The following is a 16,745-nucleotide window of genomic DNA, read 5'->3' as shown; positions in this document are numbered from 1 at the left end:
GCCTCTCTATCTACATCTCCGGCAACCACCTCGAAACCGATATCCATTTCAAGCTCACCGACCCCCACAGCTACCTAGAATACACCTCCTCCCACCCACCTTCTTGCAAAAATGCCATCCTCTATTCCCAATTCCGCCACATCTGCTCCCAGGATGAGGGATTCCACCCCTTTGCATCTCAGATGTCCTCATTTTTCAAGGTCCGCAACCTCCCCTCTCAGTGATCGAGAACACCCTCGACCGTGTCTTCTGCATTTCCCGCAACTCATCCCTCACACCCCCTCCCCGCAATAACAACCAAAACAGAATCCCCCTCGTCCTGATGTACCACCCCACCAACCTCCGATCCAACACATCACCCTTCGACACTTCCGCCATCTGCAATCCAACCCCACCATGAAAGACATTTTTCCCTCCCCACCCTTATCTGCTTTCTGGAGGGACCACTCTCTCCATGACTCCCTTGCCCGCTCCACACTCCCCTCCAGCCTCCCCACACCCGGCACTTTTCCCTGCAACTGCAGGAAGAGCTACACGTGCAAATATACCTCCCCTGTCACCCAAATCTCTGACCCCACATCTGCTAATGTGGTATACTGCATCCGGTGTTCCCGTTGTGGCACCCTCTACATTGTGGAACCCAGCGGAGGCTTGGGGACCACTGTGCAAAACACCTATGCTTGCTTTGCACTCAACAACTGCACTTCCCAGTTGCAAAACATTTCAAATCCCCCTCCTGTTCCTTAGACGACATGTCCATCATGGGCCTCCTGCAGTGCCACGATGATTCTACCCAAAGGTTGCAGGAACAGCAGCTCATATTCCGCTTGGGAAACCTGCAGCCCAATGGTATCAATGAGGACGTCACAAGCTTCAAAATCTCTCCTACCCCTACCACATCCCAAAACTGGCCCAGGTTGTCCCCGCCTCCCTAAACTATTCTTCCCCCAACCTATCCCTTCCACCCACCTCAAGTCCCACCCCCATCTCCTAACTCCTAACCTCATCCCGCCCCTTGACCTGTCTGTCCTCTATGGACTGACCTATCACCTCCCTAACTCCCAACCTCCAGTCACCTTTACTGGCTCCATCCCCGCTCCTTTAACTTGTCTGTCTCCCCTCCATCTATATTCTCCTCTCTCCATTTTCTATCCATCTCCCCCCTCTCTATTTATTTGAGCCCCCTCCCCTCCCCAATTTCTGATGAAGGGTCTAGGCCCCAAACGTTGGCCTTCCTGCTCCTCTGATGCTGCTTGTCCTGCTGTGTTCATCCAGCCCCACACTTTGTTATCTCAGATCCTCCAACATCTGCAGTTCCTACTATCTCTATTGGAAAAGCTCAGAGATCATGGGAACAGCATTAAAACTGCCCCAAACACCAACTTTTGTGCCCCTGAGATGCTGCTTGTCCTGCTGTGTCCATCCAGACCCACACCTTGTTATCTCAGATCCTCCAACATCTGCAGTTCCTACTCTCTCTGTTGGAAAAGCTCAGAGACCATGGGAACTGCATTAAAACTGCCCCAAACACCAGCTTTTGTGCTCCTGAGATGCTGCTTGTCCTGCTGCGTCCATCCAGCCCCACACTTTGTTTTGCTGGAAAAGCTCAGCCTGTCTGCAGCATCTGTGAAGGATCAGGCAGAGTTTAACGTTTCGGGCCCGGTGACCCGCCCTCAGAATTGTGGCCTCGTCCTCTGATTCGTTGGAGAACAAGCACGTCCGGAGCCTTCTTCCTGTTCCGCCTCTTGCTTGCTATTGGTCGTTAGATGTCGTGGTCAGCTATGGAGCATGCGCGCTGGGAGAGATATCCAGAATGAAATGGTCCTCCATGAGAGCCACAAGCGGTGAGTACAGGTTAAAGGGGAGGGAAGCTTCATACTCTGTTACTTTTCTTACAGCATTCAACAACTTGAAAACTGGATTGAAAATGATAGACAGAGCAGCCACTCCAGAAGCTTCCAAAATCACGCTGCACCTTCTTGATCTGCTGCAATCCACGTGGTGAAGTAGCTCCCATGGTCCTGTTTGGTAAGGAGTTACAGGATTTTCATCCAGTGGTGATAAGGTTGTGCTGATATTTGTGTCAGTTGTATTCATTTTGTTCTTATTCCACCTTCACCACATTAGAAACATAGAAAACAGGAACAGGCGCAGGCCATTGTAGCTTTTGATCCTTCTCTGATAGCCACTTTGATCATGGCTGATCATTCTACTCATATTCTTCCCACTTGAGAGTCATACCCTTTGATCCCTTAGGCCCTCACAACTATACATATCATCATCATCATCACCATTATCAGTATCAGTGTTTGGCCTTAACTGATTTCTGTGGCAGCAATTTTCACAGGGTCCCCAGTCTCTTTTTTTTTGAAAAAGTTTCCTCATTTCAGTCCTTAACCGCTTAGCCCATGCCCTTCAGCTCTGACTACCTGGTCACTGACAACATCCTTCCTGTATTTAGGCTTGTTAGAATTTTATTGGCTTCTGTGAAATTTTTCCTCATTCTTCTAAACTCGGGCAGCACGGTGGCTCAGTGGTTAGCACGGCAGCCTCACAGCACCATGGACCCAGGTTCGATTCCAGCCTCGGGCAACTGTCTGTGTGGAACTTAGAACATAGAACAGTACAGCACAGAACAGGCCCTTCAGCCCACAATGTTGTGCCAACCATTGATCCTCATGTATGCACCCTCAAATTTCTGTGACCATATGCATGTCCAGCAGTCTCTTAAATGACCACAAGGACCTTGCTTCCACAACTGCTGGCAACACATTCCATGCTCTCACAACTCTCTGTGAAAAGAACCCGCCTCTGACATCCCCTCTATACTTTCCTCCAACAGCTTAAAACTATGACCCCTCGTACTAGCCATTTCTGCCCTGGGAAATAGTCTCTGGCTATCAACTCTATCTATGCCTCTCATTATCTTGTATACCTCAATTAGGTCCCCTCTCCTCCTCCTTTTCTCCAATGAAAAGAGACCGAGCTCAGTCAACCTCTCTTCATAAGATAAACCTTCCAGTCCAGGCAGCATCCTGGTAAACCTCCTCTGAACCCTCTCCAAAGCACCCACACCTTTCCTATAATAGGGCGACCAGAACCGGACGCAGTATTCCAAGTGCGGTCTAACCAAAGTTTTATAGAGCTGCAACAAGATCTCACGACTCTTAAACTCAATCCCCCTGTTCATGAAAGCCAAAACACCATATGCTTTCTTAACAACTCTGTCCACTTGGGTGGCCATTTTAAGGGATCTATGTATCTGCACACCAAGATCCCTCTGTTCCTCCACACTGTCAAGAATCCTATCCTTAATCCTGTACTCAGCTTTCAAATTTGACCTTCCAAAATGCATCACCTCGCATTTATCTAGGTTGAACTCCATCTGCCACCTCTCAGCCCATCTCTGCATCCTGTCAATGTCCCACTGCAGCCTACAACAGCCCTCTATACTGTCAACGACACCTCCGACCTTTGTGCCGTCTGCAAACTTGCTGACCCATCCTTCAATCCCCTCATCCAAGTCATTAATAAAAATTACAAACAGTAGAGGCCCAAGGACAGAGCCCTGTGGAACACCACTCACCACTGACTTCCAGGCAGAATATTTTCCTTCTACTAGCACTCGCTGTCTTCTGTTGGCCAGCCAATTCTGTATCCAAGCAGCTAAGTTCCCCTGTATCCCATTCCTCCTGACCTTCTGAATGAGCCTACCATGGGGAACCTTGTCAAATGTCTTACTGAAGTCCATATACACCACATCCACAGCTTGACGCTCATCAACATTTCTAGTCACATCCTCAAAAAACTCGATACGTTTTGTGAGGCATGACCTACCCTTCACAAAGCCATGTTGACTGTATTTGATCAAGCCATGCTCTTCCAGATGGTCATAAATCCTATCCCTCAGAATCCTTTCTAACACCTTGCAGACGACAGATGTGAGACTTACTGGTCTGTAATTGCTGGGGATTTCCCTATTTCCTTTCTTAAAGAGAGGAATTACATTTGCCTCTCTCCAGTCCTCAGGTACGACTCCAGTGGAGAGCGAGGATGCAAAGATCTTCGTAAGTGGCGAAGCAATTGCATTTCTCGCTTCCCAAAGCAGCCGTGGACAAATCTGTTCCGGGCCTGGCGATTTGTCAATCTTAATGTTTGACAAAATTTTCAGCACATCAGCTTCCTCTATCTCTATCCATTCCAGCATGCAGACCTGCTCTTCAAAGGTTTCAATCACTACAAAGTTCGTTTCTTTCGTAAAGACAGAAGCAAAAAACTCATTTAGGGCTTCCCCTACCTCCTCAGACTCCACACACAAGTTCCCTATGCTATCCCTGATCGGCCCTACTCTTTCTTTGACCATTCTCTTATTCCTCACATAAGTGTAAAATGCCTTTGTGTTTTCCCTAATTCCTTCTGCCAAGCCTTTCTCGTGCCCCCTCCTGGCTCTCCTCAGACCATTTTTGAACTCCTTCCTTGCCTGCATGTAATCCTCTCTAGCTGAACTTGACCCTAGCTTCCTCCACCTTATGTAAGCTACCTTCTTCCTTTTCACAAGAAGCTCCACCGCTCTCGTCATCCAAGGTTCCTTTATCTTACCCCTTCTTGCCTGTCTCAGAGGGACATATTTACTCATCACTCGCAACAACTGTTCCTTAAACAGTCTCCACGTCGAAAGTTCCCTTACCATGGAACAATTGCTCCCAGTCCATGCTTCCTAACTCATGTCAAATCACGTCATAGTTTCCTCTTCCCCAATTGAATATCCTCCCATTTTGCCTAATCCTCTCCTTCTCCATAGCTATGTAGAATGTGAGGCAGTTATGGTCACTATCATCAAAATGCTCTCCCACCACAAGATCTGATACCTGCCCCGGCTCGTTTCCGAGCACCAAGTCTAGAATGGCCTCTCCCCTCGTCGGCCTGTCAACGTACTGCATTAGGAAACTCTCCTGAACACACCTTACAAAAACAGCTCCATTCAAATCTTCTGCTCGAAGGAGGTTCCAATTAATATTAGGAAAGTTAAAGTCACCCATTACAACAACCCTACTGTGTCCACACTTTTCCAAAATCTGTCGACCTATGCTTTCTTCAATCTCCCTGCTGCTATTGGGGGGCCTGTAGTAAACCCCTAACAAGGTGACTACTCCCTTGCTGTTCCTAATTTCCACCATACTGACTCAGTAGGCAGATCTTCCTCGACAATGTAAGCTTCAGTAGCTGTGAAACCCTCTCTGATTAGTATTGCTACACCCCCTCCTCTTTTACCCCCTCCCTATTCTTTTTAAATGTTCTAAACCCTGGAACATCCAGCAACCATTCCTGCCCATGAGAAACCCATGTCTCTCTTATGGCCACAACATCATAGCACCAGGTACTGATCCATGCTCTAAGTTCATCACTTTTATTCCTGATACTCCTTGCGTTAAAGCAAACACACTTTGACCGATCCCTTGGTTCCTTCCCACTAGCTGGTCTACCTCTTGCTACTGCCTCACCTGCATCAACTCTCACCTCCGGTATACAGCTCAGGTTCCCACCCCCCTGCCATACTAGTTTAAACCCTCTGAAACTACTGGAGCAAACCTTCCACCCAGGACATTGGTCCCCTTCCAGTTCAGATGCAACCCATCCTTCTTGTACAGGTCCCACCTTCGCCAGAAGGCATCCCAATTTTCTACATATCTGAAGCCCTCCCTCCTACACCAGCTGCGTAGCCACGTGTTCAGCCTCGCCCGCTCCCTGTTCCTCACCTCGCTATCTCATGGCACCGGTAGTAAGCTAGAGAACACGACTCTGTTCGTCCTGCTTTGCAGCTTCCATCCTAAGTCCCTGAAATCACTTTTTATATCCTTAACCCTATTTCTGGCTATATCATTAGTGCCAATATGTAATACGATTTCTGGCTGTTCGCCGTCCCCTTTTAGAACCTTATACACCAGATCAGAGACGTCCCGGACCCTGGCACCAGGGAGGCAACATACCTTCGGGGAATCCCGATCCTGACCACAAAATCTCCTGTCAATTCCCCTAACTATCGAGTCCCCTACCACGAGTACTTTTCTATTCTGCCCCCTTCCCTTCTTTGCCACAGTGTCAGGCTCAGTGCCAGGGAACTGGATGCTATGGCTTTCCTCTGGTAGGTCATCCCTCCCAGCAGTATCCAAAACGGTATACTTACTGCTGAGGGGAATGCCCACAGGGGATCTCTGCACTCTCTGTCTGTCCCCTTTCCTCCCCCTAACTGTAACCCATCTATCCTTGTCCTGAGCCTTAGGAGTGACCAACTCCTGGTAACTCCTCTCAATTACCCCCTCTGCCTCCCGAATGATCCGTAGTTCATCCAGCTCCAGCGCCATTTCCCTGACACGGTTTTCAAGGAGCTGTAGTTGGGTGAACTTCCCGCAGATGTAGCCAGCGGAGACGTGTGCCATGTCTCCCACCTGCCACATTCTGCAGGAGGAGCAAGCAACTGCCCTAGCATCCATACCCCACTTAACTGAACACCCGCTCAGTACTAAAATAGAAAGCTTAGTTCAAGGTGCTATAAAATTAATAACAAGCTTATATTCAATAGAGAAAGTTTAGAATGAACCTTACCTTATTAACTAGATTAAAAATCAGCATAGCTGTGGTTTGAGTCTCACAGGTGCCTGTGGCTTTGATAGACTGTATCTTGTCTAAACCTCTTGTAAATAGTGCCAGTTGCTTGGTTCCTGAAAGCTGAAGTGTCTTGTTTCTTGTGTTTAAACTCAATGCATTATTATTCCTCTGCTCCCACTCCAGTTACCTGAGCCTAACCCAACTGGCTGTTTTGTTTGTTGCTGTTTTGTGAACTGTAACAATTAACCATTGTCAGCTACTCAGAGAGAGAAATTTTGATAAATATCCCGATTTGACAGATAAACCTGATCACTTTGCCTAAGATGACATGATTGAAATGCATAACTAATCTAGTTCCAAAAAACGATCTGTGGACCTGAAAGGTTACCTCTCTTCTGCTCTACAGATGCTGCCAGGCCTGCTGAGTTTCTCGGTCAATTCCTGTTTCTCTTTCAGACTTTCAGCATCTGCAGTTCATTGACTTCTGTTAACTTGAAAAATTTCTGGGACAAACCAGCCCATCTACCAGCTCCAGAGCTTCTTTCCTGCTCCTGAAAATCAGTCATCACAATAAACGAGCAGAATAGATCTCCCATTCCCGGACCAAAAACGGAACCCAGCCTGCGGCAATGAAAGCACCAAATCCTAACCACTGCACCACCAGGAAGGGCACTTCAGACTCTTGTATCTTTTCTCACTGACACTGCTTCTGACATTTTATTTTGTACCATTTTGGCTGCAGATCAGTTTCTCCCTTTCACCAAAATTCCCTTTGCCTTTTTAATTCCCTGCTGCACCTGCAATCCTACTTTTAGCGATTCATGCACAAGGGCACCGAAGTCCCTCTGCACAGCAGCGTGCTGCATCTTTTTTACCATTTAAAACATAGTCCATTTTGCGTTATTCCTACCAAAATAGATTACCTCACACTTATCAACATTGTACTCCATCTGCCAGGCCTTTGCTCACCCACTGAGACTATCGTTATCCCTCTGCAGACGTTTTGTGTCTTCTGCACACTTTGCTCTATACTCGTCTTAGTGTCATCTGCAAATTTTGACACACCACGCTTAGTCCACAATTCCAAATCATCTGTGTAAATTGTAAACAATTGTGGTCCCAGCACTGATCCCTGAGGCACACCACTAGCCACTGAACACCAATGAGAAAAACACCCATTGACCCCTCCTCTTTGTTTTATACTGGTCACCCAATCCTCTATCCAAGCCACTACATTACCTGTAATATGGTGCAACTTTATCTGATGTAGCAGGCTTTGATGTGGCACCTCGTCACTTGCCTTCTGGAAATCAAGATACACCACATCCACAGGTACCCCATTGTCCACATAGCAGATAATGTCCTCAAAGAATTTCACCAAATTAATTCAGCAAGACCGACCCTTCATGAACTCATGAACACCAGTGGGACAATTTATATCCAAATGTCTTGCTATTTCTTCCTTGAACATAGATTCAGTCATTTTCCCCAGTGCCGAATTTATGCTAACTGGACCAATGTTACCGGCTTTTTGCCTACTTCCTTTTTTAAACAGTGACGTCACATTGGCTGTTATCAATCTGCGGGATCCACCCCAGAGTCCAGTGAATTTTGGTAAATAATTACTAGTGCATTTGCTATGTCCCCCATCGCCCCTTTTAGTATCCTGGGATGCAGTTAATCAGGGCCAAGAGACCCCCATGTCCACTGTTAGCCCCGATACCTTGCCCAGCACTGCCTCCTTAGTGATAATGATAATCTCTGTCACAAGCAGTGAGACTTTCACATCAGAGGTGAATTAAATGGGAAGAACCATTGAAATACATCATTTTCATTAGCTCAGAAACAGTACTACAAAAATGATCTTTGTCGAAACATACAGGTGTTATTGGCGATGTAACGGATTGGATGAAGAAACGTTCGTTCCCTCCTGGGACCGTCTGGGAAGGGAGTGTTTAATATCAGAATGGAGGTCGCACATTTAAGGCAGAGTCGAGGTGAAGTTTATTCTCTCAGATGGTTGTGAATTAGTGGATTCTTTTACAGAAGAGGATTGTCAGAGCTGGGCCACAAAGTGCATTTAAGGCTGAGTTCGATTGATTTTCAGCAGCAAGGGTACCAATGGTTATCGGGAAATCCAAGAAAGTGCAGTTCAGGATTATCAGGTCAGGATTATCTGCGCATTTAATAGCAGAGCAGACTTGTTAGGCTGAGTTGTCTCCTTCTCCTCCAAAACTGCGTCATGTTAATATAAAGCTGCAAAACTGACGGGAGCAAATTTTGCTTAAAAACAGGTGGATCCCATCGGGATACCGAAACTCAGTGATATTTGCAAAGGACAGCAAACAAAGGGCCAGTCACTGTCCGAAGTGGGATTTGAACCCACGCCTCCAGGTGGAGACCAGAACACCCAGCTTTACAGCGGAAGGAATCTATTCCTTGAGTCTGGCGCCTTAGACCACTCGGCCATCCTGACACACTTTCGCAGCTCCAGAGTGATCTTTATACCAGAGTAAACAGGAAAAGCCAGTCTTCAGCACCCACACTGAGCCTGGCTCCATGAGGCCCACAGTCACCTCTCACAAACCAACGTTGCCCTTCACTTTTCCTGACTTCCCCCTTGTTCTTGTCTGAAACAAATTGCACGTCAGGCAAATGCAGCTGACAATGCTGATGTAGAACTGTAATGTAGATTGAAGCGACACCGCCTGGTCTATGGCATAATTCTACTTCTAAAGGTCAGACAATATTTCAGAGTTATTATTGTAAATTTTAACCACGAACACTCCACGGCAGTGAAGGCATTGAATCCTTATCAGCAGACTACGAGGGAAGACGTATATCTCTATCACCCTGGTCACTGCCTGATTCAGCATTACGTCTCTCATCCTTCTGCACATGATTCCTTCAGCTCCATCATGGTTTTGTCGCATTGTCTTGGTTTATACTGCACAGACTATCCTGCCATCTATTACATTGCAGTTTCTAATGCATGAAACCCTACCTTACAGGGCACAGTCTTCACTCTATAGGGCAGTAGTGAAAGCAATGGTCTTGTAAAGCAACGGCCATGAGTTTGCTTCTAACTGGAGGAGATGAGAATGTTTGTACAACTGCTGCATCCAATATCCAAAGGAGCACTTTCACCTCGTCTGAAATTATGCCAATGTCATTTCCTCCACAGGCCAGCAGTGAGGTGAGGTGAGGTATTATAAACTGCAGGTTGGCAAGGAAACAATGGGGGAGCAACATGGAGAGGGTAGCGGCCGAATGCTTTATTTCTTTGCTGTAATCAGATTCTGGTTTTGAAGTGTGAAATGGGACTATAGAACCCAAATGGGTGAAATCCTACCTTCTGGGGGTTGGTCTCTGCTGAGGCCTTTGTCGCCTTCTGGGAAATATGCCTGTGTGTTACCTTCTGAGGGTGAAAATGTGGTCCACTTCCCCAAGGGAATGCGAACATCTCAAACAGCCGGCCCATTGCCTCGTAGCACACAGGGCTATGGGCCAAGGCTGGAAACTGGGATGTTGAGCCTCTTTCTGTGCTGTAAAAACATGATGATTCAGTCATTTTCAGTAAAAACAACTATCGTAAAAAGAACAAAAAATCTAGGAGTTGTGCCGTTAAGAAACGATGCACACACATCCATCGCTCTCCCTGCTGGTCTAGTGGTTAGGGTTTGGCGTTTTCAATACCACAGCCCGGGTTCGATTCCCGGTCAGGGAATCAAGTTTTATTTTTCCTGATGGTGGCAACGCAAAGGCAGTGCAGCTCTGTCTGTGATCCTTTCAATGTCAGTTCCTGTCCCCGAGAACATCAGGGTCCATGTTCCAGCCGCTTAAAGAGGGGAAAGGTGCCTTAGCCGTCACTGCTCAGTCAGGCTACTCACCTTTGTGTTGTGTTGTTAGCAGGGACATCAGCAGTAAGGGTAACATTCACAAGGTACACAACCAGCAAAGATAATCACAGTCACTACTTCAATTCAATTGCCTCCCCTTTGTGACGCAGTGAGCTTCACTGCCATTTGTTGTCAGGAAGCTACAATTCACCCGATCGAGTCTGCTCAGCCAGTCAATGAGATCGCTGTTGATCTGATTAATGTCAACTCCGCTTCCCTGTTTTTCCTCCATAACCTGAGGTAATCACGAGCCCAATCACAACATCATATATTACCGATATTTTTTGGAAGCTTAGATGAGTTCAGTGACCTGTGCATGTTTGCACAAAATTGAATAATATGAAATGAGCGATAAAAAGCCCTTCCCACAGTTCAACCCAGTGCAGGGTCAGCCATATGACAAGAGTAAGAGAGCAAAAATGCTAACTCTATTTCTCCCAGCACAGATTTCTCTCTTGACGAGTTGAATATCTGCTGCATTTTTCATTATAATTGACACATTTTCATGCACAGATCCTCACTCCATCCACAAATAACTGTGATTCCAAAAACTATTTTGCCTCAGATTAAAATTGCTGTGCATCTTTTCAAACAGCTTGAGGTCCCAAGAATCCCTGCTCCATGTCAATAGAAGCTGCTCCGGGTGAGGTTGGAGCTCACAGACTCGGCATTCACGCGCCTCAATGGCCATAGAGGGACTGCGCGCTCACCGATTGCGTCACTTCTATCTGTCTCCCCCTGGTCACTGTCTGATTCATCATTGCATCTCTCATCCTTCTGCACATCATCCCCGTGGCTCTATCTCGATTTTGTCATATTGTCTTGGCTCATAATGCACAGACTATCCCGTCATCTATTATCACAGCGTATGTCTGCACGCTCATTGCCATTCCCATTTCCGGTTATATCTTCACAGCTGGGTCACTGATTTCCCTGGTTCTGTGCCCGGGAACTGGGATTATATGGTTGTACGCAGCAATGGTTACTTCCTTTTGTGTGGAAGCTGACGAAACATCCAATGTTAAACTAGATTACTATTGAAAGGTACATTTCAACAAGACCCAGCACTATACACTGAGTCTTTGATATTTAGTAGAAATCTATCAATCTCAGTCTTCAATATACTCATTGATGGAATCTCCACAGTCCCTGGTAGCATCGTAATTACAGATTCCAGCCCTCTGTGAATCCCCGCAATACAGCGCACTGCTTGGAAACAATTCCAGTTGTCGATCTGGTGCTGTTCCTAACATATCCTCAGCCACTGTAGTTATTGCTTGTTGCACACCAGCGAACTCATGTGGTGCCGCGATCGTATTGTGGTTAGTAATCTGTGTTGTGGCCACAGCAACCTCGGTTCGAATCTGAGACGTGGCAGTGGGTGCTTGCTGTATTTTGTTTTACTCCCTGTGCGATGGGCCACAGAAATGCGGCAAGTATCAAACATATTGACGTGAAAATATTCTTTGAGGTGGTGACAATCATCTCTCAACCCCAGCTCTCTCACATATCTGCATTTGATGTGGTCAAGATTAGAATTCAAACCCACCACTTTAGAGAATTTTCTCCCTCCCACAATCACTAAATCTCCTTTACGTCGCTCCTTCCACTTCACTGAGGCACTGCACAATCTAACATCCATTTTCACATTGACATTGTTCATTCTGTCTTGTTGCAGTCAGTGTTGCTGAGCGAACGTGGCCTGTCGCACCACCAGGAACTCTAAACCAGATGAAATATTTAGATACTGGGACGGTCAGATCAAGACTCATGGAGCAGCTTTTACTGACATGGACCAGTGATTATTGGAACATCAGGCCTAGGAAAATGACCCATGGCAATAATGAGCAACATGCACTGCATCAGAAAAGACCAGTTTCATTGGCTTTCTGTAACATTCATTGTATTTGTTCATTTCGCTATAGCGAGAGTATTGGGGGCTGTTCATTAATTCACATTATTGTGGGATGTGATAGCACCAGAAACTGTGCCGAAGAGATTTACCAGGATATTGTCTCAGCTGAAGAGTTTCCGTTATGAAGCAAGATAGAACAGACTGTGGTTGTTTTCCATAGAGCGGAGGAGATGTACAAAATAATGAGGGTAGACTATGTAACCGCTTCCCCTTGAGGGAGGGATCAATCGCCAGGGACCATAGATTTAAGGTAAGAGGAAGGAAGTTTTGAGTAAATTTACAGAAAATCGCTTTTGGCCAGTGGATGTTTGGAATCTGGAAGCCACTGCCTGCAAGTGTCTGAGAGGCAGAGATCCTTATGATTTTAAGAAGCATTCAGATGTGAATTTGTGATGCTGTGGCATTGACGATTATGGGCGAAGCAATAGAAATAGAATTTGGATACTGAAGTGATTGTATGTGATTGTTGCACCCGTAAAGGGCTTAAGGGGCATTTGTACCTGATGCCCTCATTAGCATTGTGGTCACTCTCCCCACCTTTCACGAAGGAGACCAGGGTTCAATTTCCTACTGGACCCGACCCAAGCATTTTTGGGGCCTTTCAGCAAAACGGACCCAGCTTCAATTTTAGCTTCAGCTGATGTCAGCATCGAGTTTACACATTCTCACCATGTCTGCGTCTCAGGGCTTCTATTTCTACCCATGGTCTAAACATATGCAGGCGAGGAGAATTGAACACATAGAACACAGAAGAGTACAGCACAGGCTTTTCATTCCACAATGTTGTGCCAAAATATTATCTTACTCTAATATCAAATTACCCTGCATACTCTATATTTTATGATCATCCTCGCAACTGTCCAAGACTCGTTTACATGTCCCGAATGTTTCTGACTTGAATACCACAGCCGACAGAGCATTCCACGCACCCACTGCTCTTTGTGTATAGAACCGACCTCTGACATCGCCACAATACCTTCCTCCAATCACCTTAAAAGTATGGCCCCCACATAATAGTCACTTCTGCTCTGGGAAAAGGTCTCTGGGTATCTATGCTATCTCTGTCTCTCATCATCTTATTTACTTCTATCAAGTCACAGCTCACCCTTCTTTTCTCCAAAGAGAAAAGCCCGAGCTCCCTCTACCTTTCCTCATAAGACCTGCCCTCCAGTCCAGGCAGCATCCTGGTAAATCTCCTCTGCACCCACACGGAAGCTTTTGCATCCTTCCTTTAATGATGTGATCAGAACTGAACACAATATTCCAAGTGTGGTGTAACGAGTGTTTTGAGCAACTGCAGTATATCCTTGTGGCTTTCAAACTCAATTCCCTTGCCAATGAAAGCCAACACACCATACACCTTCTCAACAACACTATTAATTTGGGTAGCAACTTTGACGGGTCTATCGATGTGGACCCCAAGATCCCTCTGTTTCTCCACATTAGCAAGAACATGAGGTTAACCCTAAATTCTGTATTTAAAGTCAACCTTTCAAAATGAATGACTTCACACTTTTCCAGGTTGAATTCCATCTGCCACTTCTTTGCCCAGCTTTTTATCTTGTCAATCACCCATTGCAAACTCCAACAGCCCTCCACACTACCCACCATGGCACCAAACTTCGTGTCATCATCAAACTTACTAACCCATCTTTCCACTTCCTCATCCAAGTCATTTATAGAGACCAGAAAGACTGGGGTTCCCAGAACAGATTCTTTCAGAACACCACTGATCGCCAAGCTTCAGGCTGAATAATTTCCATCTATTACAACCCTCTGGCTTCCATTCTGTATCCAGAATACCAAATTTCCATGAATCCCATATCTCTTGGCTTTCTAAATGAGCCTACCTTGGGGAACTAAATCAAATGCTTCTCTAAAATCCACATGCACCACATCCATTGCTTGATCTTCATCAATGTTATTTGCCACATCCTCAAAGAATTCAGTAAGGCTTCTGCGGCATGATCAGTGAGGCTTCTGAGGCATGACCAGCCCCTTCAAAAGCCACACTGACTATTTCTAATCAAATTGTGCATGTCCAAATAAACATAAATACTGTCTCTCAGAATCCTCTCCAATAATTTGCCCACCACAGAATGACTGACTCTTCTGCAATTCCCAGGATTATCCCTATTCCGTTTCTTGAACAAGGGAATAACATTTGCCACCCTCCAATCATCTGGTATTACTCCAGTAGGCAGTGAGGACGCAAAAGTCATCACCAAAGGCAAAGTATTCTTTCCCTCGCTTCATCCTCCTTCCTAACATCAACCTGTTTGAGCGTATCTGCCTTTTTCATGCTATCCTCACAAATGTTATGGCCCCTCCCACTGGTGAATACTGAAGCAAAGTATTCATCAAGGCCCTCCCCTACCATGTCTGACTCTGAGCGCAAGTTCCCTCCCACTATCCCTGGTAGGCACCACTGTGACTCTGACCATCCTTTGTTCCTCACACAAATAGAGAATGCCTTGGGATTTTCCTTCATCCAACTGTGGATCCGTGGGGACTGTGAGAGGAGTTACAATGACCCATCCAAGCTGCAAACACATCGGTGCAATCATATCCGGAAGAAACTGTTGACTTGCTTGATGTGTGAGCAGGCATTCACAGCTGTTTTACACTGGAAAGGGGCTGTTTCCCTGCTGTGGGAATGGCACAAAATTCATTCAGCCATCCCACCTGCTGACACACCAATGGGTCCACGCTGGGGAGAGACCATTCATCTACTCCGAGTGTGGGAAGGATTTCTCCCAGTCATCCAGCCTGTTGAAACCCCAACAGGTTCACTCTGAACAGAGTTAAATTTACAGATTGTGGCAAGTGCCATAAAAGCTCAGGGGGAACGATGTACTTTCAACATGCTCACACTGAAGGGAGACCGTTCATTTGCTCTCACTGTGAGGCTGGGTTCAGGACATCATCAACCCTCACTGTACACCAGCAAATACACACTGGGGAGAGGCCAGTCACCTACTCTGTGTATGGGAGTAAATTCACTCAGACAGATAGCTTGAAGAAACACCACTGGGTTCACAAGTATCTGCAGTAATTGGATATTTCTTTTGCTTGTTCATGGGATCATGCCATCAGAAGCTCAGCAAACTTTTATCATCCGTTCTGACTGCCCAGGGGATGGTTCAGATTCAAACAAATGGTGAGAGCATGGAGCCACATGGAGGTCAGAATAACAATGGTTCCCAGACCCAATGGCACTGCGTTGATTTTCTTGTCTCTTGTCCTGTTTCTGAAGCAATAGGGAATAAATTGTTGCAGTTGATTTAAAAGTGAAAGACCAAAATGGGTTTTATTCTGATTCAGCATGCCCTGCTGTTTTCTCAGATGTTATTGCCAGTCTCTTGGCCCTCACACCATCACCTGTTCCGGAGAGTGTTGCAGGAAAGGGGGGATGGTCAATTGTATCTGGTCACTCAAAGGGTCACTGGACCTGAAAGGGTAACTCGGATTTCTTTCATAGATGCTGCCGGGCCCGCTGAATTTTTCCAGCAATTTCTGTTTTTGTTTCTGATTTCCTGCATTTACAATTTTTTTGTAATTTTTTTTTCAATATTCACTTTATCTGTTTCAGAGGAGCCTTTTGGGAATTGAAAGTTAACCCACAGATCAGGCAATGATTTAATTGAATGACAGAACAGGCTTGAGGGGCCGAATGTATAATCTCCTGTTCCGATAAAAGTTTTCCGTCTGCAGCATGTGGCATTATGTCCCCTCACTCTTCACTTCACATCCCTGACTGTTACACTATGTGCTATTACTGGCTGAACAAATCTCCTGTGTTTGAACTCAGTCTGTTACTATTCAGTGCCCCATCTTCGCCTGCCCGAGTTTGACTCTCATCAGAGAATTTTGTCTCGACTGCAGAAATTCACCAAAGATCCTCAGGCAGCACCTTCCAAACACATAACCACTTCCATCTGGAAGAACAAGAGCAGCAGATATATGGGAACATCACCACATCCACGTTCCCCCCGAAGCCACTCACCATCCTGACTGGGTAATATATCACCGTTCCTTCACTGTCGCTTGGTCAAAATCCTGGAATTCCCTCCCTAAAAGCATTGTGGGTCACCACACATCAGGAGGACTGCAGCAGTTCAGGAAGGCAGCTCACCACCACCTTCTCAAGGGCAACTACTGATGGGCAAGAAATGCTGGCCCAGCCAGGGACACCCACATCCCACACATTAATTAAAAAACACTGTGTGAACAGTCACAACAGGAGGGTCCTGGAGTCTCATTCCCCTGTGTGAGAAACAGTACCTGTTCACAAATTCAGCCTGAGACAAAGCCTTGGAAACAAG

General features: G+C 46.1%; 1 non-coding gene across 1 annotated transcript; it reads right to left on the bottom strand.

The window, feature by feature from the left end:
- Positions 1 to 8,967: 8,967 nt before the first annotated feature.
- Positions 8,968 to 9,082, bottom strand: trnal-caa (transfer RNA leucine (anticodon CAA)). Its single transcript has 2 exons — positions 9,045 to 9,082; positions 8,968 to 9,013 (listed from the first exon to the last, which is right to left on the bottom strand). It is a non-coding gene; the product is annotated as a tRNA-Leu (tRNA).
- Between the last annotated feature and the right edge of the window lie 7,663 nt (positions 9,083 to 16,745).

This window comes from Stegostoma tigrinum, unplaced genomic scaffold (genome assembly GCF_030684315.1).
Source record: "Stegostoma tigrinum isolate sSteTig4 unplaced genomic scaffold, sSteTig4.hap1 scaffold_110, whole genome shotgun sequence".
Classification (NCBI taxonomy): domain Eukaryota; kingdom Metazoa; phylum Chordata; class Chondrichthyes; order Orectolobiformes; family Stegostomatidae; genus Stegostoma; species Stegostoma tigrinum.
Note: the sequence above shows the minus strand (reverse complement) of the source record. Positions and strands in the feature narration are given on the sequence as shown.